This window comes from Nothobranchius furzeri, chromosome 3 (genome assembly GCF_043380555.1).
Source record: "Nothobranchius furzeri strain GRZ-AD chromosome 3, NfurGRZ-RIMD1, whole genome shotgun sequence".
Classification (NCBI taxonomy): domain Eukaryota; kingdom Metazoa; phylum Chordata; class Actinopteri; order Cyprinodontiformes; family Nothobranchiidae; genus Nothobranchius; species Nothobranchius furzeri.
The window spans coordinates 52,169,194-52,196,673 of NC_091743.1; the positions used below are offsets into that span (position 1 = coordinate 52,169,194).

Below are 27,480 nucleotides of genomic sequence, written 5' to 3' on the forward strand. Positions count from 1 at the left end.
ATTTACGTATTTCACTGGCAACCTGAAAGTTGGTAAAAAAATGTTTCAACAGCGCCCCCTGGAAAATTAAAAATACCCCTCCGCTTTGACCTTTTTTCATAGTAGAGTGATGAAATTTGGTACACTTGTAGAACTCAACAATACGCACAGAAAAGCCTCTTGCACCCATGGTCAATATCAAACAGGAAGTCGGCCATTTTGGACTAAAGTGGCCATTTTGACCCCGTTTTGGCCATTTCTAGGGTCTATATTTGGTTTAACAGTTTGGTCATTTTTCGCACGATCGTCTCAAAAATAGTGTGCGATCGAACAGAAGCGATGGACGATTAAAATGAGACAATAAAATTGACTTTTCGTAAATACTGAAGGGGCGGGACCAGGCCTCAAAGTTCGAGCACTCGCCCAAAAAATTCAAATTGCTATAGATTCATAAATGAAAGAATTACAGTTAAAGAAATGTTCTAAGGACAATCGGCGTCGCCCTCCGAAGACAAATGAATGGTCGATTGATGATGTCACATAAGCCCCGCCCCCTCAGGACTTAAAAGGTCAAGATTTACTGGGAAATTTTCCAAAATTCGCCCTTTCCAATAATCACCCCAAATTTGTAGCGGGTAACTGAAGACAAGTTGGGGTTGCTTGGCGTCACTTTATGGGAGTTTTCTCCAGAAGGCGGGGCTGTGGCGGCGCGGCGAAGTCAGGCGTACCGCTTAGGACTTACGTTTGCCTCCCATTTCGTCATTTCTAGAGATATCGCCACAAAACCTCTTGGGAGTGATCCTAGTTCAGCCCCCCACAAAATGTGATGTGAACATCCGGTGGGCGTGGCCTATTTTCTGAAATAGCGCCCCCTAGGACCATTAAAACTGTCAGCCCCAAGTCATGCTTTGACTGAGGATTATGAAATTTGGCACACTAATGTGGTGTCTCAGGACCTACAAAAAAGTCTCTTGGAGCCAAGTGCAAAGTCGCACAGGAAGTCGGCCATTTTGGTCCAAGTACTCGATTTAGTGGTTTTCGCACACGTTGTTTGGAGAGTGATGCTCCATCGCCCTTTTCACCAATCGCCTTCAAACTTCTGCTATAGACTCTTAAGACATAAAGGAAAAAATTCAACCGTCGGATTTTAAATAAGTATAAAGGTGTGGGCGTGGCTAAGCCTCAAACTTTGACCTGTCACCACGCCACTTATTTTTTCACAGCTACCTATTGGACTCCTTTTACCCAATCGCCAGCAATCTCTGGCGAATAGCAGCTGACAAGTTGAGGTCACTTAGTCTCCAGTACTGGCAGGTTTTGAAAAAAGGCGGGGCTTTGGGAGCATGGCAAAATTCACCATGACGCCATGGCAATACGTTTGCCTCTCATTTCTTCAATTATCGTGCCATCACCACAAAATGTCTGGTGAGTGATCTTAGTCTGACCCCCAATAGATTTGGACAGCTGTAGTTTGTGGGCGTGGCCTATTTTCTGAAATGGCGCCCTCTAGGACCATTAAAACTGTCAGCCCCTAGCCATGCTTTGACTGAGGAGTACGAAATCTGGTACACTAATGTGGTGTCTCCGGTCCTACAAAAAAGTCTCTTGGAGCCAAGTGCAAAGTCGCACAGGAAGTCGGCCATTTTGGTCCAAGTAGTCGATTTAGTGGTTTTCGCACACGTTGTTTGGAGAGTGTTACACCATTGCCCTTTTCACCAATCACCTTCAAACTTCTGCTATAGACTCTTAAGACAAAGGGGAAAAAATTCAACCTACGGATTTTAAATAAGTATAAAGGTGTGGGCGTGGCTAAGCCTCAAACTTTGACCTGTCGCCACGCCACTCTTTTTTTCACAGCTCCCTATTGGACTCCTTTTAACCAATCACCAGCAATCACTGGCAAATAGCAGCAGACAAGTTGAGGTCACTTGGTCTATAGTACTGGCAGGTTTCGAATAAAGTCGGGGCTTTGGGAGCATGGCGAAATTCGCCATCACGCCATGGAAATACATTTGTCTCTCATTTCTTCAATCATTGTGACATCGCCACACAATTTCTGATGAGTGATCCTACTCTGACCCCTAATAGAATTGGACAGCTGAAGTTTGTGGGCGTGGCCTATTTTCTGAAATAGCGCCCCCTAGGACCATTAAAACTGTCAGCCCCAAGCCGTGCTTTGACTGAGGATCACGAAATTTGGCACACTAATGTAGTGTCTCAGGACCTACAAAAAAGTCTCTTGGAGCCAAGTGCAAAGTCGCACAGGAAGTCGGCCATTTTGGTCCAAGTGCGCAATTTAGTGGTTTTCACACACGTTGTTTGGAGAGTGATGCTCCGTCGCCCTTTTCACCAATCGCCTTCAAACTTCTGCTATATACTCTTAAGACATAGAGGAAAAAATTCAACCGTCGGATTTTAAATAAGTATAAAGGTGTGGGCGTGGCTAAGCCTCAAACTTTGACCTTTCGCCACGCCACCCTTTTTTTCACAGCTCCCTATTGGACTCCTTTTACCCAATCACCAGGAATCTCTGGTAAATAGCAGCAGGCAAGTTGAGGTCACTTGGTCTCCAGTACTGGAAGGTTTTGAAAAAAGGCGAGGCTTTGGGAGCATGGCGAAATTCGCCATAACGCCATGGAAATACGTTTGCCTCTCATTTCTTCATTTATCGTGATATCACCTCGAAATTTGTTATGAGTGATCTTAGTCTGACCCCCAATAGAAATGGTCAGCTTAAGTTTGTGGGCGTGGCCTATCTTCTGAATTAGCGCCCCCTAGGACCATTAAAACTGTCAGCCCCAAGCCATGCTTTGACTGAGGATTACGAAATCTGGTACACTAATGTGGTTTCTCAGGACCTACAAAAAAGTCTCTTGGAGCCAAGTGCAAAGTCGTACAGGAAGTCGGCCATTTTGGTCCAAGTACTCGATTTAGTGGTTTTCGCACACCTTGTTTGGAGAGTGATGCTCCATCGCCCTTTTCACCAATCACCTTCAAACTCCTGCTAAATACTCTTAAGTCATACAGGAAAAAATTCAACCGTCGGATTTTAAATAAGTATAAAGGTGTGGGCGTGGCTAAGCCTCAAACTTTGACCTTTCGCCACGCCACCCTTTTTTTCACAGCTCCCTATTGGACTCCTTTTACCCAATCACCAGGAATCTCTGGTAAATAGCAGCAGGCAAGTTGAGGTCACTTGGTCTCCAGTACTGGAAGGTTTTGAAAAAAGGCGGGGCTTTGGGAGCATGGCGAAATTCGCCATCACGCCATGGAAATACGTTTGCCTCTCATTTCTTCATTTATCGTGATATCACCTCGAAATTTGTTGTGAGTGATCCTAGTCTGACCCCCAATAGAAATGGTCAGCTTAAGTTTGTGGGCGTGGCCTATTGTCTGAATTAGCGCCCCCTAGGACCATTAAAACTGTCAGCCCCAAGCCATGCTTTGACTGAGGACTACGAAATTTGGTACACTAATGTGGTGTCTTAGGACCTACAAAAAAGTCTCTTGGAGCCAAGTGCAAGGTCGCACAGGAAGTCGGCCATTTTGGTCCAAGTGCGCGATTTAGTTGTTTTCACACACGTTGTTTGGAGAGTGATGCTCCGTCGCCCTTTTCACCAATCGCCTTCAGACGTCTGCTATATACTCTTAAGACATAGAGGAAAAAATTCAACCGTCGGATTTTAAATAAGTATAAAGGTGTGGGCGTGGCTAAGCCTCAAATTTTGACCTTTCGCCACGCCACTCTTTTTTTCACAGCTCCCTATTGGACCCATTTTACCCAATCACCAGGAATCTCTGGTAAATAGCAGCAGACAAGTTGAGGTCACTTGGTCTCCAGTACTGGAAGGTTTTGAGAAAAGGCGGGGCTTTGGGAGCATGGCGAAATTCGCCATCACGCCATGGCTATACGTTTGCCTCTCATTTCTTCAATTATCGTGACATCGCCACAAAATGTCTGGTGAGTGATCCGAGTCTGACCCCCAATAGAACTGGACAGTTGAAGTTTGTGGGCGTGGCCTATTTTCTGAAATAGCGCCCCCTGGGACCATTAAAACTGTCAGCCCCAAGCCAAGCTTTAACTGAGGATCACGAAATTTGGTACACTAATGTAGTGTCTCAGGACCTACAAAAAAGTCTCTTGGAGCCAAGTGCAAAGTCGTTCAGGAGGTCGGCCATTTTGGTCCAAGTACTTGATTTAGTTGGTTTTCGCACATGTTGTTTGGACCTTGATGCCCCGTCGCCCTTTTCACCGATCACCTTCAAACATCTGCTATGTACTCTTAAGACAAAGGGGAAAAAATTCAACCGTCGGATTTTAAATAAGTATCAAGGTGTGGGCGTGGCTAAGCCTCAAACTTTGACCTTTCGCCATTACATTACCTGACTTAACTCCCATGTGCATGATCAGATCGTATATCAAACGTTGTCTGTGTGATCACTGACCACATCTGAAGACAATGATAATGTGGACAGCTGACATCACCTAAGCCCCGCCCCCTGACTATTGGAAGTCTATTGTTTTATGGTGAAATGCCCATATTTGTCCCCTTTAATTTAGTCAACATGACACTAAGGTCATGCACTGTCTTCATGATGTTGTAATGACCATTCAGATCTGATAGCTTTCTAGATAGGGAGGGACTTTGATGCCATGGCGAATTCTGGCGTGACGCCATGACCTTACGTTTGACTGTAACTTCCACAAACAGCCTCCGATCTGCCCGAGACTGAACATGGCAATGAACAATCATGCCCTTTAGCCAACGAGGCACAAACAGTTGGAGAATGTTGTGTAATATCACCACAGCGCCCCCTACATACCTTTAAAACTGTAACAACTCCTACAGAAGAGGTCGTAATTGCATCAAACTTGCCATATGTCATCACACAAAGGAACCCAACACAATCATGTGGTAATTGGTGGATATAGCTTTAGCTCCGCCCCTTGACAGATATTAGGCCCTTAATAACACATGCATGATGCAATTCACACCAAACGGCACACAAATGACTGTTATCAACCTACAAACTTCTTCATGGAATATTTCCTAAATTTGGAACAGCACCCCCTAGATACGATAAAACCTTTGTTACTTCTGTAAAAAAGCTCCAAACTATATTAAACTTGATGGGAGTCATCACACAACTGCAATCAACACATGTATGTGCTCACTTGTTCAAATCACTTTAACTCTGCCCACTTACAGCCTTTTGTCTCTAGATGACACATGCAACAATTGATTGATGCCAAACCATCTTTGATGAGCAAAGATACCTCTATGGGATTTAGTTGTAAATGGTCACAGCACCCCAAGATAGGTTCAAACTTTATTAACTTCTAAAGACAAAGTCAGAATGGCAATATACTTGGCTTGTGATATCACGTGACTGCACCAAACACATTGATGTGGTTGTTGGTTTTAATCCCTGTAGCTCTGCCCCTTTCAGCTCACTGGTTCTAGAAAGAACACACAGTGTCTGATTGATGTCAAAATAACAGAAAACCATCTTTGTCAACCAAAGCTGACCTCAACGGGATTTTTCTGTGGTTGGTCACAACACCCTCTAGATAAATTTAACCTACAATAACTTAAAAAACCTGGTCAGAAAAGCATTAAAGTTTGTCTCTGTCATCACACCACCAGTGTGGTAAAGATAGAGTATGCCCTAGTGGTGAGACGTGTAATATAATGGTGGGCTCAAAGGGGATGCTGTGTCAGGGTGAGGTGCGGATGAGGTGACCGTTAGCAGTTTCTGGTGTCGGGGTGGTTGACGTTTCTGTTTCGCAGACGTAGCCTGGTGCCCCGGGCTGCCGGCCAGGCCAGAGCGGCGCGGAGCTGCGAGGGCCGAACGACGCTGCTTGCAGCTTTAATTATTATTATTTTTTTTTTTTTTTCTTTTTTTTTCTTCCGCGTCTTTGGATGGCCTTTAGGGGGTCTTAGCATATCCAAAAAGTCACCAAATTCTGGCCCAATATAGAAAGTGCGTGAAATTTACGTATTTCACTGGCAACGTGAAAGTTGGTAAAAAAATGTTTCAACAGCGCCCCCTGGAAAATTAAAAATACCCCTCCGCTTTGACCTTTTTTCATAGTAGAGTGATGAAATTTGGTACACTTGTTGAACTCAACAATACGCACAGAAAAGCCTCTTGCACCCATGGTCAATATCAAACAGGAAGTCGGCCATTTTGGACTAAAGTGGCCATTTTGACCCCGTTTTGGCCATTTCTAGGGTCTATATTTGGTTTAACAGTTTGGTCATTTTTCGCACGATCGTCTCAAAAATAGTGTGCGATCGAACAGAAGCGATGGACGATTAAAATGAGACAATAAAATTGACTTTTCGTAAATACTGAAGGGGCGGGACCAGGCCTCAAAGTTCGAGCACTCGCCAAAAAAATTCAAATTGCTATAGATTCATAAATGAAAGAATTACAGTTAAAGAAATGTTCTAAGGACAATCGTCGTCGACCTCCGAAGACAAATGAATGGTCGATTGATGATGTCACATAAGCCCCGCCCCCTCAGGACTTAAAAGGTCAAGATTTACTGGGAAATTTTCCAAAATTCGCCCTTTCCAATAACCACCCCAAATTTGTAGCGGGTAACTGAAGACAAGTTGGGGTTGCTTGGCGTCACTTTATGGGAGTTTTCTCCAGAAGGCGGGGCTGTGGCGGCGCGGCGAAGTCAGGCGTACCGCTTAGGCCTTACGTTTGCCTCCCATTTCGTCATTTCTAGAGATATCGCCACAAAACCTCTTGGGAGTGATCCTAGTTCAGCCCCCCACAAAATGTGATGTGAACATCCGGTGGGCGTGGCCTATTTTCTGAAATAGCGCCCCCTAGGACCATTAAAACTGTCAGCCCCAAGTCATGCTTTGACTGAGGATTATGAAATTTGGCACACTAATGTGGTGTCTCAGGACCTACAAAAAAGTCTCTTGGAGCCAAGTGCAAAGTCGCACAGGAAGTCGGCCATTTTGGTCCAAGTACTCGATTTAGTGGTTTTCGCACACGTTGTTTGGAGAGTGATGCTCCATCGCCCTTTTCACCAATCGCCTTCAAACTTCTGCTATAGACTCTTAAGACATAAAGGAAAAAATTCAACCGTCGGATTTTAAATAAGTATAAAGGTGTGGGCGTGGCTAAGCCTCAAACTTTGACCTGTCACCACGCCACTCTTTTTTTCACAGCTACCTATTGGACTCCTTTTACCCAATCGCCAGCAATCTCTGGCGAATAGCAGCTGACAAGTTGAGGTCACTTAGTCTCCAGTACTGGCAGGTTTTGAAAAAAGGCGGGGCTTTGGGAGCATGGCAAAATTCACCATCACGCCATGGCAATACGTTTGCCTCTCATTTCTTCAATTATCGTGCCATCACCACAAAATGTCTGGTGAGTGATCCTAGTCTGACCCCCAATAGATTTGGACAGCTGTAGTTTGTGGGCGTGGCCTATTTTCTGAAATGGCGCCCTCTAGGACCATTAAAACTGTCAGCCCCTAGCCATGCTTTGACTGAGGAGTACGAAATCTGGTACACTAATGTGGTGTCTCCGGTCCTACAAAAAAGTCTCTTGGAGCCAAGTGCAAAGTCGCACAGGAAGTCGGCCATTTTGGTCCAAGTAGTCGATTTAGTGGTTTTCGCACACGTTGTTTGGAGAGTGTTACACCATTGCCCTTTTCACCAATCACCTTCAAACTTCTGCTATAGACTCTTAAGACAAAGGGGAAAAAATTCAACCTACGGATTTTAAATAAGTATAAAGGTGTGGGCGTGGCTAAGCCTCAAACTTTGACCTGTCGCCACGCCACTCTTTTTTTCACAGCTCCCTATTGGACTCCTTTTAACCAATCACCAGCAATCACTGGCAAATAGCAGCAGACAAGTTGAGGTCACTTGGTCTATAGTACTGGCAGCTTTCGAATAAAGGCGGGGCTTTGGGAGCATGGCGAAATTCGCCATCACGCCATGGAAATACGTTTGTCTCTCATTTCTTCAATCATTGTGACATCGCCACACAATTTCTGATGAGTGATCCTACTCTGACCCCTAATAGAATTGGACAGCTGAAGTTTGTGGGCGTGGCCTATTTTCTGAAATAGCGCCCCCTAGGACCATTAAAACTGTCAGCCCCAAGCCGTGCTTTGACTGAGGATCACGAAATTTGGCACACTAATGTAGTGTCTCAGGACCTACAAAAAAGTCTCTTGGAGCCAAGCGCAATGTCGCACAGGAGGTCGGCCATTTTGGTCCAAGTACTCGATTTAGTGGTTTTCGCACACGTTATTAGGAGAATGATGTCTCGTCGCCCTTTCCACCGATCACCTTCAAACTCTTGCTATATACTCTTAAGACATAGAGGAAAAGATTCAACCGTCGGATTTTAAATAAGTATAAAGGTGTGGGCGTGGCTAAGCCTCAAACTTTGACCAGTCGCCATTACGTTACTTGACTCAATAACTCCCTTGTGCATGATCAGATCAATTTCAAACTTTGTCCGTGTGATCACTGACCACATCTGAAGACAGTGACAATGTGGACAGCTGGCATCACCTAAGCCCCGCCCCCTGACTACAGGAAGTCTTCTGTTTTATGGTGAAATGCCCATATTTGTCCCCTCTAATTTAGTCAACATGACACTAAGGTCATGCACTGTCTTCATGATGTTCTAATGACTATTCAGATCTGATAGCTTTTCAGAAAGGGAGGAGCTTTGATGCCATGGCGATTTCTGGCGTGACGCTGTGACCTTACGTTTGACTGTAACTTCCACAAACAGCCTCCGATTTGCCAGAGACTGAACATCACATCACCAGTGTGGTAAAGATAGAGTATCTCCTAGTGGTGAGACGTGTAATGCTGGGCTCAGAGGGGATGCTGAATCAGGGTGAGGTGTGGACGAGGAGGCCGTTCACGGTTTCTGGTGTCGGGGTGGTTGACTTTCTGTTCTGCCAGACGTGCCCTGGTGCCCCCGGCTGCCGTCCAGGATGGACAAGCGCGGAGCTGGGTTTGGAGAGCGTCGGGGATGGAGCGGAGGGGGTGCGGAAGGAGGGCGAGCAGCTTCGCTGCGAGGGCCGAACGACGCTGCTTGCAGCTTTAATTATTAGGCCCGAGCAGTGAAGCTGCGAAGGCCTATTGTATCTGCTCCGTTTCTTCTTATTATTATTCTTTTTTCTTCCGCGTCTTTGACTGGCCTTTAGGGGGTCTTAGCATATCCAAAAAGTCACCAAATTCTGGCCCAATATAGAAAGTGCGTGAAATTTACGTATTTCACTGGCAATGTGAAAGTTCATAAAAGAATGGCTGAACAGCGCCCCCTAGAAAGTGAAAAATACCCCTCTCCATAAAGCTTAGTTTATCGTACAGTTATGAAATTTGGTACACTTGTAGAACTCAACAATACGCACAGAAAAGCCTCTTGCATCCATGGTCAATATCAAACAGGAAGTCGGCCATTTTGGACTAAAGTGGCCATTTTGACCCTGTTTCGGCCATTTCTTGGGTCTATATTTGGTTGAACAGTTTGGTCATTTTTCGCACGATCGTCTCAAAAATAGTGTGCGATCGAACAGAAGCGACGGACGATTAAAATGAGACAATAAAATTGACTTTTCGTAAATACTGAAGGGGCGGGACCAGGCCTCAAAGTTCGAGCACTCGCCAAAAAAATTCAAATTGCTATAATTTCATAAATGAAAGAATTACAGTTAAAGTAACTTTCTATGGACAATCATCATCGCCCCCCGAAGACAAATGAATGGTCAATTGATGATGTCACATAAGCCCCGCCCCTTCAGGACTTAAAAGGTCAAGTTTTACTGGGAAATTTTCCAAAATTTGCCCTTTCAAATAATCATCCCAAATTTGTATCAGGTAACTGAAGACAAGTTGGGGTTGCTTGGCGTCACTTTATGGGAGTTTTCTGCAGAAGGCGGGGCTGTGGCGGCGCGGCGAACTCAGGCGTACCACTTAGGCCTTACGTTTGCCTCCCATTTCGTCATTTCTAGAGATATCGCCACGAAACTTCTTGTGAGTGATGCTAGTCCGGCCCCCCAAAAAATCTGATGTGACATTCCGGTGGGCGTGGTCTATTTGTTGAAATAGCGCCCCCTAGGACCATTAAAACTGACAGCCCCAAGCCATGCTTTGACTGAGGATTACGAAATGTGGTACACTAATGTGGTGTCTCAGGACCTACAAAAAAGTCTCTTGGAGCCAAGTGCAAAGTCGCACAGGAAGTCGGACATTTTGGTCCAAGTGCGTGATTTAGTGGTTTTCGCACACGTTGTTTGGAGAGTGATGCTCCGTCGCCCTTTTCACCAATCGCCTTCACACTTCTGCTATATACTCTTAAGACATAGATGAAAAAATTCAACCGTCGGATTTTAAATAAGTATAAAGGTGTGGGCGTGGCTAAGCCTCAAACTCTGACTTGTCGCCACGCCACTCTTTTTTTCACAGTTCCCTATTGGACTCCTTTTATCCAATCACCACCAAACAGTGGCAAATAGCAGCAGACAAGTTGAGGTCACTAGGTCTATAGTACTGGCAGGTTTCGAATAAAGGCGGGGCTTTGGGAGCATGGCGAAATTCGCCATCACGCCATGGAAATACGTTTGTCTCTCATTTCTTCAATCATTGTGACATTGCCACACAATTTCTGATGAGTGATCCTACTCTGACCCCTAATATAATTGGACAGCTGAAGTTTGTGGGCGTGGCCTATTTTCCAAAACAGTGCCCCCTAGGACCATTAAAACAGTCAGCCCCAAGCCATGCTTTGACTGAGGATCACAAAATTTGGCACACTAATGTAGTGTCTCAGGACCTACAAAAAAGTCTCTTGGAGCCAAGCGCAATGTCGCACAGGAGGTCGGCCATTTTGGTGCAATTACTCAATTAAGTGGTTTTCGCACACGTTATAAGGAGAATGATATCTCCTCGCCCTTTCCACCGATCACCTTCAAACTCCTGCTATATACTCTTAAGACATAGAGGAAAAAATTCAACCGTCGGATTTTAAATAAGTATAAAGGTATGGGCGTGGCTAAGCCTCAAACTTTGACCAGTCGCCATTACTTTATTTGACTTAATAACTCCCATGTGCATGATCAGATCAATTTCATACTTTGTCTGTGTGATCACTGACCACATCTGAAGACAGTGACAATGTGGACAGCTGACATCACCTAAGCCCCGCCCCCTGACTAAAGGAAGTCTATTGTTTTATGGTGAACTGCCCATATTTGTCCCCTCTAATTTAGTCAAGATGACACTAAGGTCATGCACTGTCTTCATGATGTTGTAATGACCATTCAGATCTGATAGCTTTTCAGAAAGTGAGGGGCTTTGATGCCATGGCGATTTCTGGCGTGACGCTGTGACCTTACGTTTGACTGTAACTTCCACAAACAGCCTCCGATTTGCCCGAGACTGAACATCACATCACCAGTGTGGTAAAGATAGAGTATCTCCTAGGGGTGAGACATGTAATGGTGGGCTCAGAAGGGATGCTGAGTCAGGGTGAGGTGTGGACGAGGAGGCCTTTCACGGTTTCCGGTGTTGGGGTGGCTGACTTTCTGTTCCGACAGGCATGCCCTGATGCCCTCGGCTGCCGGCCAGGATGGAGAAGCGCGGAGCCGGGTTTGGAGAGCGTCGGGGATGGAGCGGAGGGGGTGCTGAAGGAGGGCGAGCAGCTTCGCTGCGAGGGCCGAACGACGCTGCTTGCAGCTTTAATTAGGCCCGAGCAGCGAAAGCGCTGCGAAGGCCTCTTGTTTTTGCTCTGATTATTATTAGGCCCGAGCAGCGAAAGCGCTGCGAAGGCCTCTTGTTTTTGCTCTGATTAGGCCCGAGCAGCGAAAGCGCTGCGAAGGCCTCTTGTTTTTGCTCTGATTATTATTATTTTTTGTTATTCCGTGCCCCCTTTGAACAGCTTTTTGGGGACCTTAACATACCCCAAAACTCACAATATTTTGCACACTTGTCAGGCCTGGTGAAAAATTTGATATTTTAAAGGTCCCAAAAAAATCGCAAAGAAAATGGCTGAACAGCGCCCCCTACAAAGTGAAAAAAACCCCTCTCCATAAAGCTTAGTTTATCGTACAGTTATGAAATTTGGTACACTTGTAGTACTCAACAGTCCGCACAGAAAAGTCTCTTGCAACCATGGTCAATATCAAACAGGAAGTCGGCCATTTTGGGTTGAAATGGCGATTTTTTGCCGTTTTTGCCGTTTTTAGGGTCCGTTTCTGATTGGATTGCTCGATCATTTTTCGCACGATCGTCTCAAAAATTGTGTAAAATTGCTCAGAAGGGATGGGCGAACAAAATGAGATAAGGATTCTGAGTTTTCGTATATGTTGAAGGGGCGGAGCCAGGCCTCGAAGTTTGACTACTCGCCAAAAATATTTAAATTGCTATAACTTCATAACTGAATGGAATAGAGTTACCAAACTTTCTGTGGTCATTCGTCATCCACCCACAAAGTAAATTGAAAGGTCGGATGATGACATCACACAAGCCCCGCCCCCTCAGGACCAAAAAGATCAAGTTTTACTGTGAAAGGTCCCAAATTGCCCCATTTCACTTAATCACCACAAATTTGTAGCTGGTAACTCAAGACAAGTGGGGGTTGCTTGGCGTCACTGTATGGGAGTTTTCGGCAGAGGGCGGGGCTGTGGTGGCGCGGCGAATTCAGGCGTACCGCCTTGGCCTTACGTTTGCCTCCCATTTCGTCATTTCCAAAGATATCGTCACGAAACTTCTTGTGAGTGATCCTAGTCCGGCCCCCCAAAAGATCTGATGTGAACATCTGGTGGGCGTGGCCTATTTTCTGAAATAGCGCCCCCTAGGACCATTAAAACTATTAGCCCCAAGCCATGCTTTGACTGAGGATTACGAAATTTGGTACACTAATGTGGTGTCTCAGGACCTACAAAAAAGTCTCTTGGAGTCAAGTTCAAAGTCGCACAGGAAGTCGGCCATTTTGGATCAAGTACGCGATTTAGTGGTTTTCGCACACGTTGTTTGGAGAGTGATGCTCCGTCGCCCTTTTCACCAATCTCCTTCAAACTTCTGCTATATACCCTTAAGACATAGGGGAAAAAATTCAACCGTCGGATTTTTCAAAAGTTGAAAGGTGTGGGCGTGGCTAAGCCTCAAACTTTGACCTGTCGCCACGCTACTCTTTTTTTCACAGCTCCCTACTGGACTCCTTTTACCCAATCACCAGGATTCTGTGGCAAACAGCAGTAGACAAGTTGAGGTTACTTGGTCTCCAGTACTGGCAGGTTTTGAAAAAAGGCGGGGCTTTGGGACCATGGCGAAAATCGCCATCACGCCATGGAAATACGTTTGTCTCTCATTTCTTCAGTTATCGTGATATTGCTACGAAACTTCTGGTGAGTGATCCTAGTCTGAGCTCCAAGAGAAATAGACAGCTGAATTTTGTGGGCGTGGCCTATGTTTTGAAATAGCGCCCCCTAGGACCATTTAAACTATTAGCCCCAAGCCATGCTTTGACTGAGGATTACGAAATTTGGTACACTAATGTGGTGTCTCAGGACCTACAAAAAAGTCTCTTGGAGTCAAGTTCAAAGTCGCACAGGAAGTCGGCCATTTTGGATCAAGTACGCGATTTAGTGGTTTTCGCACACGTTGTTTGGAGAGTGATGCTCCGTCGCCCTTTTCACCAATCTCCTTCAAACTTCTGCTATATACCCTTAAGACATAGGGGAAAAAATTTAACCGTCGGATTTTTCAAAAGTTGAAAGGTGTGGGCGTGGCTAAGCCTCAAACTTTGACCTGTCGCCACGCTACTCTTTTTTTCACAGCTCCCTACTGGACTCCTTTTACCCAATCACCAGGATTCTGTGGCAAACAGCAGTAGACAAGTTGAGGTTACTTGGTCTCCAGTACTGGCAGGTTTTGAAAAAAGGCGGGGCTTTGGGACCATGGCGAAAATCGCCATCACGCCATGGAAATACGTTTGTCTCATTTCTTCAGTTATCGTGATATTGCTACGAAACTTCTGGTGAGTGATCCTAGTCTGAGCTCCAAGAGAAATAGACAGCTGAAGTTTGTGGGCGTGGCCTATATTCTTAAATAGCGCCCCCTAGAGCCATTAAAACTTTCAGCCCCAAGCCATGCTTTGACTGAGGATTACGAAATTTGGTACACTAATGTGGGGTCTCAGGACCTACAAAAAAGTCTCTTGGAGCCAAGCGTAAAGTCGCACAGGAAGTCGGCCATTTTGGTGCAAGTACGTGATTTAGTGGTTTTCGCACACATTGTTTGGAGAGTGATGCTCCGTCGCCCTTTTCACCAATCACCTTCAAACTTCTGCAATACACTCTTAAGACATAGGGGAAAAAATTCAACCGTCGGATTTTTCAAAAGTTGAAAGGTGTGGGCGTGGCTAAGCCTCAAACGTTGACCTTTCGCCATTACTTTACTTGACTTAATAACTCCCATGTGCATGATCAGATCTTTTTCGAACTTTGTCTGTGTGATCATTGACCATATCTGTAAACAATGACAATGTGGACAGCTGACATCACCTAAGCCCCGCCCCCTGACTACAGGAATTTATTTTTTATGCTGAAATGCCCATATTTGTCCCCTCTAATTTAGTCAACATGACCCTAAGGTCATGCACTGTCTTCATGATGCTGTAATGACCATTCAGATCTGATAGCTTTCCAGAAAGGGAGGGGCTTTGATGCCATGGCGAATTCTGGCGTAACGCCGTAATCTTAATATTCAATTTAATGGTGAGCTCAGAGGGGATGCTGAGTCAGGGTGAGGTGCAGACTAGGAGGCCATTCGCGGTTTCTGGTGTCGGGGTGGTTGACGTTTCTGTTCTGTCAGACGTGCACTGGTGCGACGGCAGACCGGAGCGGCGCGGAGCTGCGAGGGCCGAACGACGCTGCTTGCAGCTTTAATTATTATTATTTTTTGTTATTCCGTGCCCCCTTTGAACAGCTTTTTGGGGACCTTAACATACCCCAAAACTCACAATATTTTGCACACTTGTCAGGCCTGGTGAAAAATTTGATATTTTAAAGGTCCCAAAAAAATCGCAAAGAAAATGGCTGAACAGCGCCCCCTACAAAGTGAAAAAAACCCCTCTCCATAAAGCTTAGTTTATCGTACAGTTATGAAATTTGGTACACTTGTAGTACTCAACAGTCCGCACAGAAAAGTCTCTTGCAACCATGGTCAATATCAAACAGGAAGTCGGCCATTTTGGGTTGAAATGGCGATTTTTTGCCGTTTTTGCCGTTTTTAGGGTCCGTTTCTGATTGGATTGCTCGATCATTTTTCGCACGATCGTCTCAAAAATTGTGTAAAATTGCTCAGAAGGGATGGGCGAACAAAATGAGATAAGGATTCTGAGTTTTCGTATATGTTGAAGGGGCGGAGCCAGGCCTCGAAGTTTGACTACTCGCCAAAAATATTTAAATTGCTATAACTTCATAACTGAATGGAATAGAGTTACCAAACTTTCTGTGGTCATTCGTCATCCACCCACAAAGTAAATTGAAAGGTCGGATGATGACATCACACAAGCCCCGCCCCCTCAGGACCAAAAAGATCAAGTTTTACTGTGAAAGGTCCCAAATTGCCCCATTTCACTTAATCACCACAAATTTGTAGCTGGTAACTCAAGACAAGTGGGGGTTGCTTGGCGTCACTTTATGGGAGTTTTCGGCAGAGGGCGGGGCTGTGGTGGCGCGGCGAATTCAGGCGTACCGCCTTGGCCTTACGTTTGCCTCCCATTTCGTCATTTCCAAAGATATCGTCACGAAACTTCTTGTGAGTGATCCTAGTCCGGCCCCCCAAAAGATCTGATGTGAACATCTGGTGGGCGTGGCCTATTTTCTGAAATAGCGCCCCCTAGGACCATTAAAACTATTAGCCCCAAGCCATGCTTTGACTGAGGATTACGAAATTTGGTACACTAATGTGGTGTCTCAGGACCTACAAAAAAGTCTCTTGGAGTCAAGTTCAAAGTCGCACAGGAAGTCGGCCATTTTGGATCAAGTACGCGATTTAGTGGTTTTCGCACACGTTGTTTGGAGAGTGATGCTCCGTCGCCCTTTTCACCAATCTCCTTCAAACTTCTGCTATATACCCTTAAGACATAGGGGAAAAAATTCAACCGTCGGATTTTTCAAAAGTTGAAAGGTGTGGGCGTGGCTAAGCCTCAAACTTTGACCTGTCGCCACGCTACTCTTTTTTTCACAGCTCCCTACTGGACTCCTTTTACCCAATCACCAGGATTCTGTGGCAAACAGCAGTAGACAAGTTGAGGTTACTTGGTCTCCAGTACTGGCAGGTTTTGAAAAAAGGCGGGGCTTTGGGACCATGGCGAAAATCGCCATCACGCCATGGAAATACGTTTGTCTCTCATTTCTTCAGTTATCGTGATATTGCTACGAAACTTCTGGTGAGTGATCCTAGTCTGAGCTCCAAGAGAAATAGATAGCTGAATTTTGTGGGCGTGGCCTATGTTTTGAAATAGCGCCCCCTAGGACCATTTAAACTATTAGCCCCAAGCCATGCTTTGACTGAGGATTACGAAATTTGGTACACTAATGTGGTGTCTCAGGACCTACAAAAAAGTCTCTTGGAGTCAAGTTCAAAGTCGCACAGGAAGTCGGCCATTTTGGATCAAGTACGCGATTTAGTGGTTTTCGCACACGTTGTTTGGAGAGTGATGCTCCGTCGCCCTTTTCACCAATCTCCTTCAAACTTCTGCTATATACCCTTAAGACATAGGGGAAAAAATTTAACCGTCGGATTTTTCAAAAGTTGAAAGGTGTGGGCGTGGCTAAGCCTCAAACTTTGACCTGTCGCCACGCTACTCTTTTTTTCACAGCTCCCTACTGGACTCCTTTTACCCAATCACCAGGATTCTGTGGCAAACAGCAGTAGACAAGTTGAGGTTACTTGGTCTCCAGTACTGGCAGGTTTTGAAAAAAGGCGGGGCTTTGGGACCATGGCGAAAATCGCCATCACGCCATGGAAATACGTTTGTCTCATTTCTTCAGTTATCGTGATATTGCTACGAAACTTCTGGTGAGTGATCCTAGTCTGAGCTCCAAGAGAAATAGACAGCTGAAGTTTGTGGGCGTGGCCTATATTCTTAAATAGCGCCCCCTAGAGCCATTAAAACTTTCAGCCCCAAGCCATGCTTTGACTGAGGATTACGAAATTTGGTACACTAATGTGGGGTCTCAGGACCTACAAAAAAGTCTCTTGGAGCCAAGCGTAAAGTCGCACAGGAAGTCGGCCATTTTGGTGCAAGTACGTGATTTAGTGGTTTTCGCACACATTGTTTGGAGAGTGATGCTCCGTCGCCCTTTTCACCAATCACCTTCAAACTTCTGCAATACACTCTTAAGACATAGGGGAAAAAATTCAACCGTCGGATTTTTCAAAAGTTGAAAGGTGTGGGCGTGGCTAAGCCTCAAACGTTGACCTTTCGCCATTACTTTACTTGACTTAATAACTCCCATGTGCATGATCAGATCTTTTTCGAACTTTGTCTGTGTGATCATTGACCATATCTGTAAACAATGACAATGTGGACAGCTGACATCACCTAAGCCCCGCCCCCTGACTACAGGAATTTATTTTTTATGCTGAAATGCCCATATTTGTCCCCTCTAATTTAGTCAACATGACCCTAAGGTCATGCACTGTCTTCATGATGCTGTAATGACCATTCAGATCTGATAGCTTTCCAGAAAGGGAGGGGCTTTGATGCCATGGCGAATTCTGGCGTAACGCCGTAATCTTAATATTCAATTTAATGGTGAGCTCAGAGGGGATGCTGAGTCAGGGTGAGGTGCAGACTAGGAGGCCATTCGCGGTTTCTGGTGTCGGGGTGGTTGACGTTTCTGTTCTGTCAGACGTGCACTGGTGCGACGGCAGACCGGAGCGGCGCGGAGCTGCGAGGGCCGAACGACGCTGCTTGCAGCTTTAATTAGGCCCGAGCAGCGAAAGCGCTGCGAAGGCCTCTTGTTTTTGCTCTGATTATTATTATTTTTTGTTATTCCGTGCCCCCTTTGAACAGCTTTTTGGGGACCTTAACATACCCCAAAACTCACAATATTTTGCACACTTGTCAGGCCTGGTGAAAAATTTGATATTTTAAAGGTCCCGAAAAAATCGCAAAGAAAATGGCTGAACAGCGCCCCCTACAAAGTGAAAAAAACCCCTCTCCATAAAGCTTAGTTTATCGTACAGTTATGAAATTTGGTACACTTGTAGTACTCAACAGTCCGCACAGAAAAGTCTCTTGCAACCATGGTCAATATCAAACAGGAAGTCGGCCATTTTGGGTTGAAATGGCGATTTTTTGCCGTTTTTGCCGTTTTTAGGGTCCGTTTCTGATTGGATTGCTCGATCATTTTTCGCACGATCGTCTCAAAAATTGTGTAAAATTGCTCAGAAGGGATGGGCGAACAAAATGAGATAAGGATTCTGAGTTTTCGTATATGTTGAAGGGGCGGAGCCAGGCCTCGAAGTTTGACTACTCGCCAAAAATATTTAAATTGCTATAACTTCATAACTGAATGGAATAGAGTTACCAAACTTTCTGTGGTCATTCGTCATCCACTCACAAAGTAAATTGAATGGTCGGATGATGACATCACACAAGCCCCGCCCCCTCAGGACCAAAAAGATCAAGTTTTACTGTGAAAGGTCCCAAATTGCCCCATTTCACTTAATCACCACAAATTTGTAGCTGGTAACTCAAGACAAGTGGGGGTTGCTTGGCGTCACTTTATGGGAGTTTTCGGCAGAGGGCGGGGCTGTGGCGGCGCGGCGAATTCAGGCGTACCGCCTTGGCCTTACGTTTGCCTCCCATTTCGTCATTTCCAAAGATATCGTCACGAAACTTCTTGTGAGTGATCCTAGTCCGGCCCATCAAAAGATCTGATGTGAACATCCGGTGGGCGTGGCCTATTTTCTGAAATAGCGCCCCCTAGGACCATTAAAACTGTCAGCCCCAAGCCATGCTTTGACTGAGGATTACGAAATATGGTACACTAATGTGCTGTCTCAGGACCTACAAAAAAGTCTCTTGGAGCCAAGTGCAAAGTCGCACAGGAAGTCGGCCATTTTGGTCCAAGTACGCGATTTAGTGGTTTTCGCACACGTTGTTTGGAGAGTGATGCTCCGTCGCCCTTTTCACCATTCTCCTTCAAACTTCTGCTATGTACTCGTAAGACATAGGGAAAAAAATTCAACCGTCGGATTTTTCAAAAGTTGAAAGGTGTGGGCGTGGCTAAGCCTCAAACTTTGACCTGCCGCCACGCCACTCTTTTTTTCACAGCTCCCTACTGGACTCCTTTTACCCAATCACCAGGATTCTGTGGGAAACAGCAGTAGACAACTTGAGGTTACTTGGTCTCCAGTACTGGCAGGTTTTGAAAAAAGGCGGGGCTTTGGGAGCATGGCGAAAATCGCCATCACGCCATGGAAATACGTTTGCCTCTCATTTCTTCAGTTATCGTGATATCGCTCCGACACTTCTGGTGAGTGATCCTAGTCTGACCCCCAAGAGAAGTAGACAGCTGAAGTTTGTGGGCGTGGCCTATTCTCTTAAATAGCGCCCCCTAGGTCCATTTAAACTAATAGCCCCAAGCCAAGCTTTGACTGAGGATTGCGAAATTTGGTACACTAATGTGGTGTCTCAGGACCTACAAAAAAGTCTCTTGGAGCCAAGTGCAAAGTCGCACAGGAAGTCGGCCATTTTGGTCCAAGTACGCGATTTAGTGGTTTTCGCACACGTTGTTTGGAGAGTGATGCTCCGTCGCCCTTTTCACCAATCTCCTTCAAACTTCTGCTATATACTCTTAAGACATAGGGGAAAAAATTCAACCGTCGGATTTTTCAAAAGTTGAAAGGTGTGGGCGTGGCTAAGCCTCAAACTTTGACCTGTCGCCACGCCACTCTTTTTTTCACAGCTCCCTACTGGACTCCTTTTACCCAATCACCAGGATTCTGTGGGAAACAGCAGTAGACAACTTGAGGTTACTTAGTCTCCAGTACTGGCAGGTTTTGAAAAAAGGCGGGGCTTTGGGAGCATGGCGAAAATCGCCATCACGCCATGGAAATACGTTTGCCTCTCATTTCTTCAGTTATTGTGATATCGCTACGAAACTTCTGGTGAGTGATCCTAGTCTGACCCCCAAGAGAAATAGACAGCTGAAGTTTGTGGGCGTGGCCTATTCTCTTAAATAGCGCCCCCTAGGACCATTTAAACTAATAGCCCCAAGCCATGCTTTGACTGAGGATTACGAAATTTGGTACACTAATGTGGTGTCTCAGGACCTACAAAAAAGTCTCTTGGAGCCAGGACAAAGTCGCACAGGAAGTCGGCCATTTTGGTCCAAGTACGCGATTTAGTGGTTTTCGCACACGTTGTTTGGAGAGTGATGCTCTGTCGCCCTTTTCACCAATCACTTTCAAACTTCTGCTGTATACTCATACGACGTAGGGGAAAAAATTCAACCGTCGGATTTTTCAAAAGTTGAAAGGTGTGGGCGTGGCTAAGCCTCAAACTTTGACCTTTCGCCATTACTTTACTTGACTTAATAACTCCCATGTGCATGATCAGATCTTTTTCAAACTTTGTCTGTGTGATCATTGACCATATCTGTAAAAAATGACAATGTGGACAGCTGACATCACCTAAGCCCCGCCCCCTGACTACAGGAAGTCTATTTTTTATTCTGAAATACCCATATTTGTCCCCTCTAATTTAGTGAACATGACACTAAGGTCATACACTGTCTTCATGATGTTGTAATGACCATTCAGATCTGATTGCTTTCCAGAAAGGGAGGGGCTTTTATGCCATGGCGAATTCTGGCGTAACGCCGTAACCTTACAATTCAATTTAATGGTGAGCTCAGAGGGGATGCTGAGTCAGGGTGAGGTGCGGACTAGGAAGCCATTTGCAGATTCTGGCGTCGGGGTGGTTGACGATTCTGTTCTGCCAGACGTGCCCTGGTGCCCCGGGCTGCTGGCCAGGCCGGAGCGGCGCAGAGCTGCGAGGGCCGAACGACGCTGCTTGCAGCTTTAATTATTTTTTGTTATTCCGTGCCCCCTTTGAACAGCTTTTTGGGGACCTTAACATACCCCAAAACTCACAATATTTTGCACACTTGTCAGGCCTGGTGAAAAATTTGATATTTTAAAGGTCCCAAAAAAATCGCAAAGAAAATGGCTGAACAGCGCCCCCTACAAAGTGAAAAAAACCCCTCTCCATAAAGCTTAGTTTATCGTACAGTTATGAAATTTGGTACACTTGTAGTACTCAACAGTCCGCACAGAAAAGTCTCTTGCAACCATGGTCAATATCAAACAGGAAGTCGGCCATTTTGGGTTGAAATGGCGATTTTTTGCCGTTTTTGCCGTTTTTAGGGTCCGTTTCTGATTGGATTGCTCGATCATTTTTCGCACGATCGTCTCAAAAATTGTGTAAAATTGCTCAGAAGGGATGGGCGAACAAAATGAGATAAGGATTCTGAGTTTTCGTATATGTTGAAGGGGCGGAGCCAGGCCTCGAAGTTTGACTACTCGCCAAAAATATTTAAATTGCTATAACTTCATAACTGAATGGAATAGAGTTACCAAACTTTCTGTGGTCATTCGTCATCCACCCACAAAGTAAATTGAAAGGTCGGATGATGACATCACACAAGCCCCGCCCCCTCAGGACCAAAAAGATCAAGTTTTACTGTGAAAGGTCCCAAATTGCCCCATTTCACTTAATCACCACAAATTTGTAGCTGGTAACTCAAGACAAGTGGGGGTTGCTTGGCGTCACTTTATGGGAGTTTTCGGCAGAGGGCGGGGCTGTGGTGGCGCGGCGAATTCAGGCGTACCGCCTTGGCCTTACGTTTGCCTCCCATTTCGTCATTTCCAAAGATATCGTCACGAAACTTCTTGTGAGTGATCCTAGTCCGGCCCCCCAAAAGATCTGATGTGAACATCTGGTGGGCGTGGCCTATTTTCTGAAATAGCGCCCCCTAGGACCATTAAAACTATTAGCCCCAAGCCATGCTTTGACTGAGGATTACGAAATTTGGTACACTAATGTGGTGTCTCAGGACCTACAAAAAAGTCTCTTGGAGTCAAGTTCAAAGTCGCACAGGAAGTCGGCCATTTTGGATCAAGTACGCGATTTAGTGGTTTTCGCACACGTTGTTTGGAGAGTGATGCTCCGTCGCCCTTTTCACCAATCTCCTTCAAACTTCTGCTATATACCCTTAAGACATAGGGGAAAAAATTCAACCGTCGGATTTTTCAAAAGTTGAAAGGTGTGGGCGTGGCTAAGCCTCAAACTTTGACCTGTCGCCACGCTACTCTTTTTTTCACAGCTCCCTACTGGACTCCTTTTACCCAATCACCAGGATTCTGTGGCAAACAGCAGTAGACAAGTTGAGGTTACTTGGTCTCCAGTACTGGCAGGTTTTGAAAAAAGGCGGGGCTTTGGGACCATGGCGAAAATCGCCATCACGCCATGGAAATACGTTTGTCTCTCATTTCTTCAGTTATCGTGATATTGCTACAAAACTTCTGGTGAGTGATCCTAGTCTGAGCTCCAAGAGAAATAGACAGCTGAATTTTGTGGGCGTGGCCTATGTTTTGAAATAGCGCCCCCTAGGACCATTTAAACTATTAGCCCCAAGCCATGCTTTGACTGAGGATTACGAAATTTGGTACACTAATGTGGTGTCTCAGGACCTACAAAAAAGTCTCTTGGAGTCAAGTTCAAAGTCGCACAGGAAGTCGGCCATTTTGGATCAAGTACGCGATTTAGTGGTTTTCGCACACGTTGTTTGGAGAGTGATGCTCCGTCGCCCTTTTCACCAATCTCCTTCAAACTTCTGCTATATACCCTTAAGACATAGGGGAAAAAATTTAACCGTCGGATTTTTCAAAAGTTGAAAGGTGTGGGCGTGGCTAAGCCTCAAACTTTGACCTGTCGCCACGCTACTCTTTTTTTCACAGCTCCCTACTGGACTCCTTTTACCCAATCACCAGGATTCTGTGGCAAACAGCAGTAGACAAGTTGAGGTTACTTGGTCTCCAGTACTGGCAGGTTTTGAAAAAAGGCGGGGCTTTGGGACCATGGCGAAAATCGCCATCACGCCATGGAAATACGTTTGTCTCATTTCTTCAGTTATCGTGATATTGCTACGAAACTTCTGGTGAGTGATCCTAGTCTGAGCTCCAAGAGAAATAGACAGCTGAAGTTTGTGGGCGTGGCCTATATTCTTAAATAGCGCCCCCTAGAGCCATTAAAACTTTCAGCCCCAAGCCATGCTTTGACTGAGGATTACGAAATTTGGTACACTAATGTGGGGTCTCAGGACCTACAAAAAAGTCTCTTGGAGCCAAGCGTAAAGTCGCACAGGAAGTCGGCCATTTTGGTGCAAGTACGTGATTTAGTGGTTTTCGCACACATTGTTTGGAGAGTGATGCTCCGTCGCCCTTTTCACCAATCACCTTCAAACTTCTGCAATACACTCTTAAGACATAGGGGAAAAAATTCAACCGTCGGATTTTTCAAAAGTTGAAAGGTGTGGGCGTGGCTAAGCCTCAAACGTTGACCTTTCGCCATTACTTTACTTGACTTAATAACTCCCATGTGCATGATCAGATCTTTTTCGAACTTTGTCTGTGTGATCATTGACCATATCTGTAAACAATGACAATGTGGACAGCTGACATCACCTAAGCCCCGCCCCCTGACTACAGGAATTTATTTTTTATGCTGAAATGCCCATATTTGTCCCCTCTAATTTAGTCAACATGACCCTAAGGTCATGCACTGTCTTCATGATGCTGTAATGACCATTCAGATCTGATAGCTTTCCAGAAAGGGAGGGGCTTTGATGCCATGGCGAATTCTGGCGTAACGCCGTAATCTTAATATTCAATTTAATGGTGAGCTCAGAGGGGATGCTGAGTCAGGGTGAGGTGCAGACTAGGAGGCCATTCGCGGTTTCTGGTGTCGGGGTGGTTGACGTTTCTGTTCTGTCAGACGTGCACTGGTGCGACGGCAGACCGGAGCGGCGCGGAGCTGCGAGGGCCGAACGACGCTGCTTGCAGCTTTAATTATTATTCTTTTTTCTTCCGCGTCTTTGGGTGGCCTTTAGGGGGTCTTTGCATATCCAAAAAGTCACCAAATTCTGGCTCAATATAGAAAGTGTGTGAAATTTACGTATTTCACTGGCGATGTGAAAGTTCATAAAAAAGTGGCTCGACAGTGCCCCCTAGAAAGTGAAAAATACCCCTCTCCATAAAGCTTAGTTTATCGTACAGTTATGAAATTTGGTATACTGATAATACTCAACAGTCCGCACAGAAAAGCCTCTTGCAACCATGGTCAATATAAAACAGGAAGTCGGCCATTTTGGGTTGAAATGAGGATTTTTAGCCGTTTTGGCCAATTCTAGGGTCTACATTTGGTTGAACAGTTTGGTCATTTTTCGCACCATCGTCTCAAAAATAGTGCGAGATCGAACAGAAGCGATGGACGATTCAAATGAGACAATAAAATTGACTTTTCGTAAATACTGAAGGGGCGGGGCCAGGCCTCAAAGTTCGAGCACTCGCCAAAAAAATTCAAATTGCTATAATTTCACAAATGAAAGAATTACAGTTAAAACAATTTCTAAGGACAATTGCCATCGCCCCCCGAAGACAAATGAATGGTCGATAGATGATGTCACACAAGCCCCGCCCCCTCAGGACTTAAAAGGTCAAGTTTTACTGGGAAATTTTCCAAAATTCGCCCTTTCAAATAATCACCCCAAATTTGTAGCAGGTAACTGAAGACAAGTTGGGGTTGCTTGGCGTCACTTTATGGGAGTTTTCTGCAGAAGGCGGGGCTGTGGCGGCGCGGCGAAGTCAGGCGTACCGCTTAGGCCTTACGTTTGCCTCCCATTTCGTCATTTCTAAAGATATCGCCACAAAACTTCTTGGGAGTGATCCTAGTCCTGCCCCCCAAAAAATGTGATGTGAAAATCCTGTGGGCGTGGCCTATTTTCTGAAATAGCGCCCTCTAGGACCATTAAAACTGTCAGCCCCAAGCCAGGCTTTGACTGAGGATTACGAAATTTGGTACACTAATGTGGTGTCTCAGGACCTACAAAAAAGTCTCTTGGAGCCAAGCACCAAGTCACACAGGAAGTCGGCCATTTTGGTCCAAGTACTCGATTTAGTGGTTTTCGCACACGTTGTTTGGAGAGTGTTGCACCATCGCCCTTTTCACCAATCACCTTCAAACATCTGCTATACACTCTTAAGACATAGATGAAAAAATTCAACCGTCGGATTTTAAATAAGTATAAAGGTGTGGGCGTGGCTAAGCCTCAAACTTTGACCTGTCGCCACGCCACTCTTTTTTTCACAGCTCCCTATTGGACTCCTTTTAACCAATCACCAGCAATCACTGGCAAATAGCAGCAGACAAGTTGAGGTCACTTGGTTTATAGTACTGGCAGGTTTCGAATAAAGGCGGGGCTTTGGGAGCATGGCGAAATTCACCATCACGCCATGGAAATACGTTTGTCTCTCATTTCTTCAATCATTGTTACATCACCACACAATTTCTGATGAGTGATCTTACTCTGACCCCTAATAGAATTGGACAGCTGAAGTTTGTGGGCGTGGCCTATTTTCTGAAATAGCGCCCCCTAGGACCATTAAAACTATCAGCCCCAAGCCATGCTTTGACTGAGGATCACGAAATTTGGCACACTAATGTAGTGTCTCAGGACCTACAAAAAAGTCTCTTGGAGCCAAGTCCAATGTCGCACAGGAGGTCGGCCATTTTGGTCCAAGTACTCGATTTAGTGGTTTTCCCACACGTTATTAGGAGAATGATGTCTCGTCGTCCTTTCCACCGATCACCTTCAAACTCCTGCTATATACTCTTAAGACATAGAGGAAAAAATTCAACCGTCGGATTTTAAATAAGTATAAAGGTGTGGGCGTGGCTAAGCCTCAAACTTTGACCAGTCGCCATTACGTTACTTGACTTAATAACTCCCATGTGCATGATCAGATCAATTTCAAACTTTGTCTGTGTGATCACTGACCACATCTGAAGACAGTGACAATGTGGACAGCTGACATCACCTAAGCCCCGCCCCCTGACTACAGGAAGTCTACTGTTTTATGGTGAAATGCCCATATTTGTCCCCTCTAATTTAGTCAACATGACACTAAGGTCATGCACTGTCTTCATGATGTTGTAATGACCATTCAGATCTGATAGCTTTTCAGAAAGGGAGGGGCTTTGATGCCATGGCGATTTCTGGCGTGAAGCTGTGACCTTACGTTTGACTGTAACTTCCACAAACAGCCTCCGATTTGCCCGAGACTGAACATCACATCACCAGTGTGGTAAAGATAGAGTATCTCCTAGTGGTGAGACGTGTAATGGTGGGCTCAGAGGGGATGCTGAGTCAGGGTGAGGTGTGGACGAGGAGGCCATTCACGGTTTCTGGTGTCGGGGTGGTTGACTGTCTGTTCTGCCAGACGTGCCCTGGTGCTCCCGGCTGCCGGCCAGGATGGAGAAGCGCAGAGCTGGGTTTGGAGAGCGTCGGGGATGGAGCGGAGGGGGTGCGGAAGGAGGGCGAGCTGCTTCGCTGCGAGGGCCGAACGACGCTGCTTGCAGCTTTAATTAGGCCCGAGCAGCGAAGCGCTGCGAAGGCCTATTGTATCTGCTCCGTTTATTAGGCCCGAGCAGTGAAGCTGCGAAGGCCTATTGTATCTGCTCCGTTTATTCTTTCTTTCTTTCTTTCTTTCTTTTTTCTTCCGCGTCTTTGAATGGCCTTTAGGGGGTCTTAGCATATCCAAAAAGTCACCAAATTCTGGCTCAATATAGAAAGTGCGTGAAATTTACGTATTTCAATGGCGATGTGCAAGTTCGTAAAAAAGTGGCTGGACAGCGCCCCCTAGAAAGTGAAAAATACCCCTCTCCATAAAGCTTAGTTTATCGTACGGTTATGAAATTTGGTATACTTGTAGTACTCCACAGTCCGCACAGAAAAGTCTCTTGCAACCATGGTCAATATCAAACAGGAAGTCGGCCATTTTAGGTTGAAATGGCGATTTTTAGCCATTTTGGTCATTTGTTGGGTCTATATTTGGTTGAACAGTTTGGTCATTTTTCGCACGATCGTCTCAAAAATAGTGTGCGATCGAACAGAAGCGATGGACGATTCAAATGAGAAAATAAAATTGACTTTTCGTAAATACTGAAGGGGCGGGGCCAGGCCTCAAAGTTCGAGCACTCGCCAAAAAAATTCAAATTGCTATAATTTCATAAATGAAAGAACTACAGTTAAAGTAACTTTCTGTGGACAATCGTCATCGCCCCCCGAAGACAAATGAATGGTCGATTGATGATGTCACATAAGCCCCGCCCCCTCAGGACTTAAAAGGTCAAGTTTTA

The 27,480-nt window shown here is 45.4% G+C and overlaps 1 protein-coding gene across 3 annotated transcripts in view; it reads right to left on the reverse strand.

Annotated features, from left to right (window-relative positions):
- The window catches only part of LOC129152218 (uncharacterized), a 76,604-nt gene that overhangs the window by 25,428 nt on the left and 23,696 nt on the right, over positions 1 to 27,480 (reverse strand). The window lies entirely within an intron of this gene.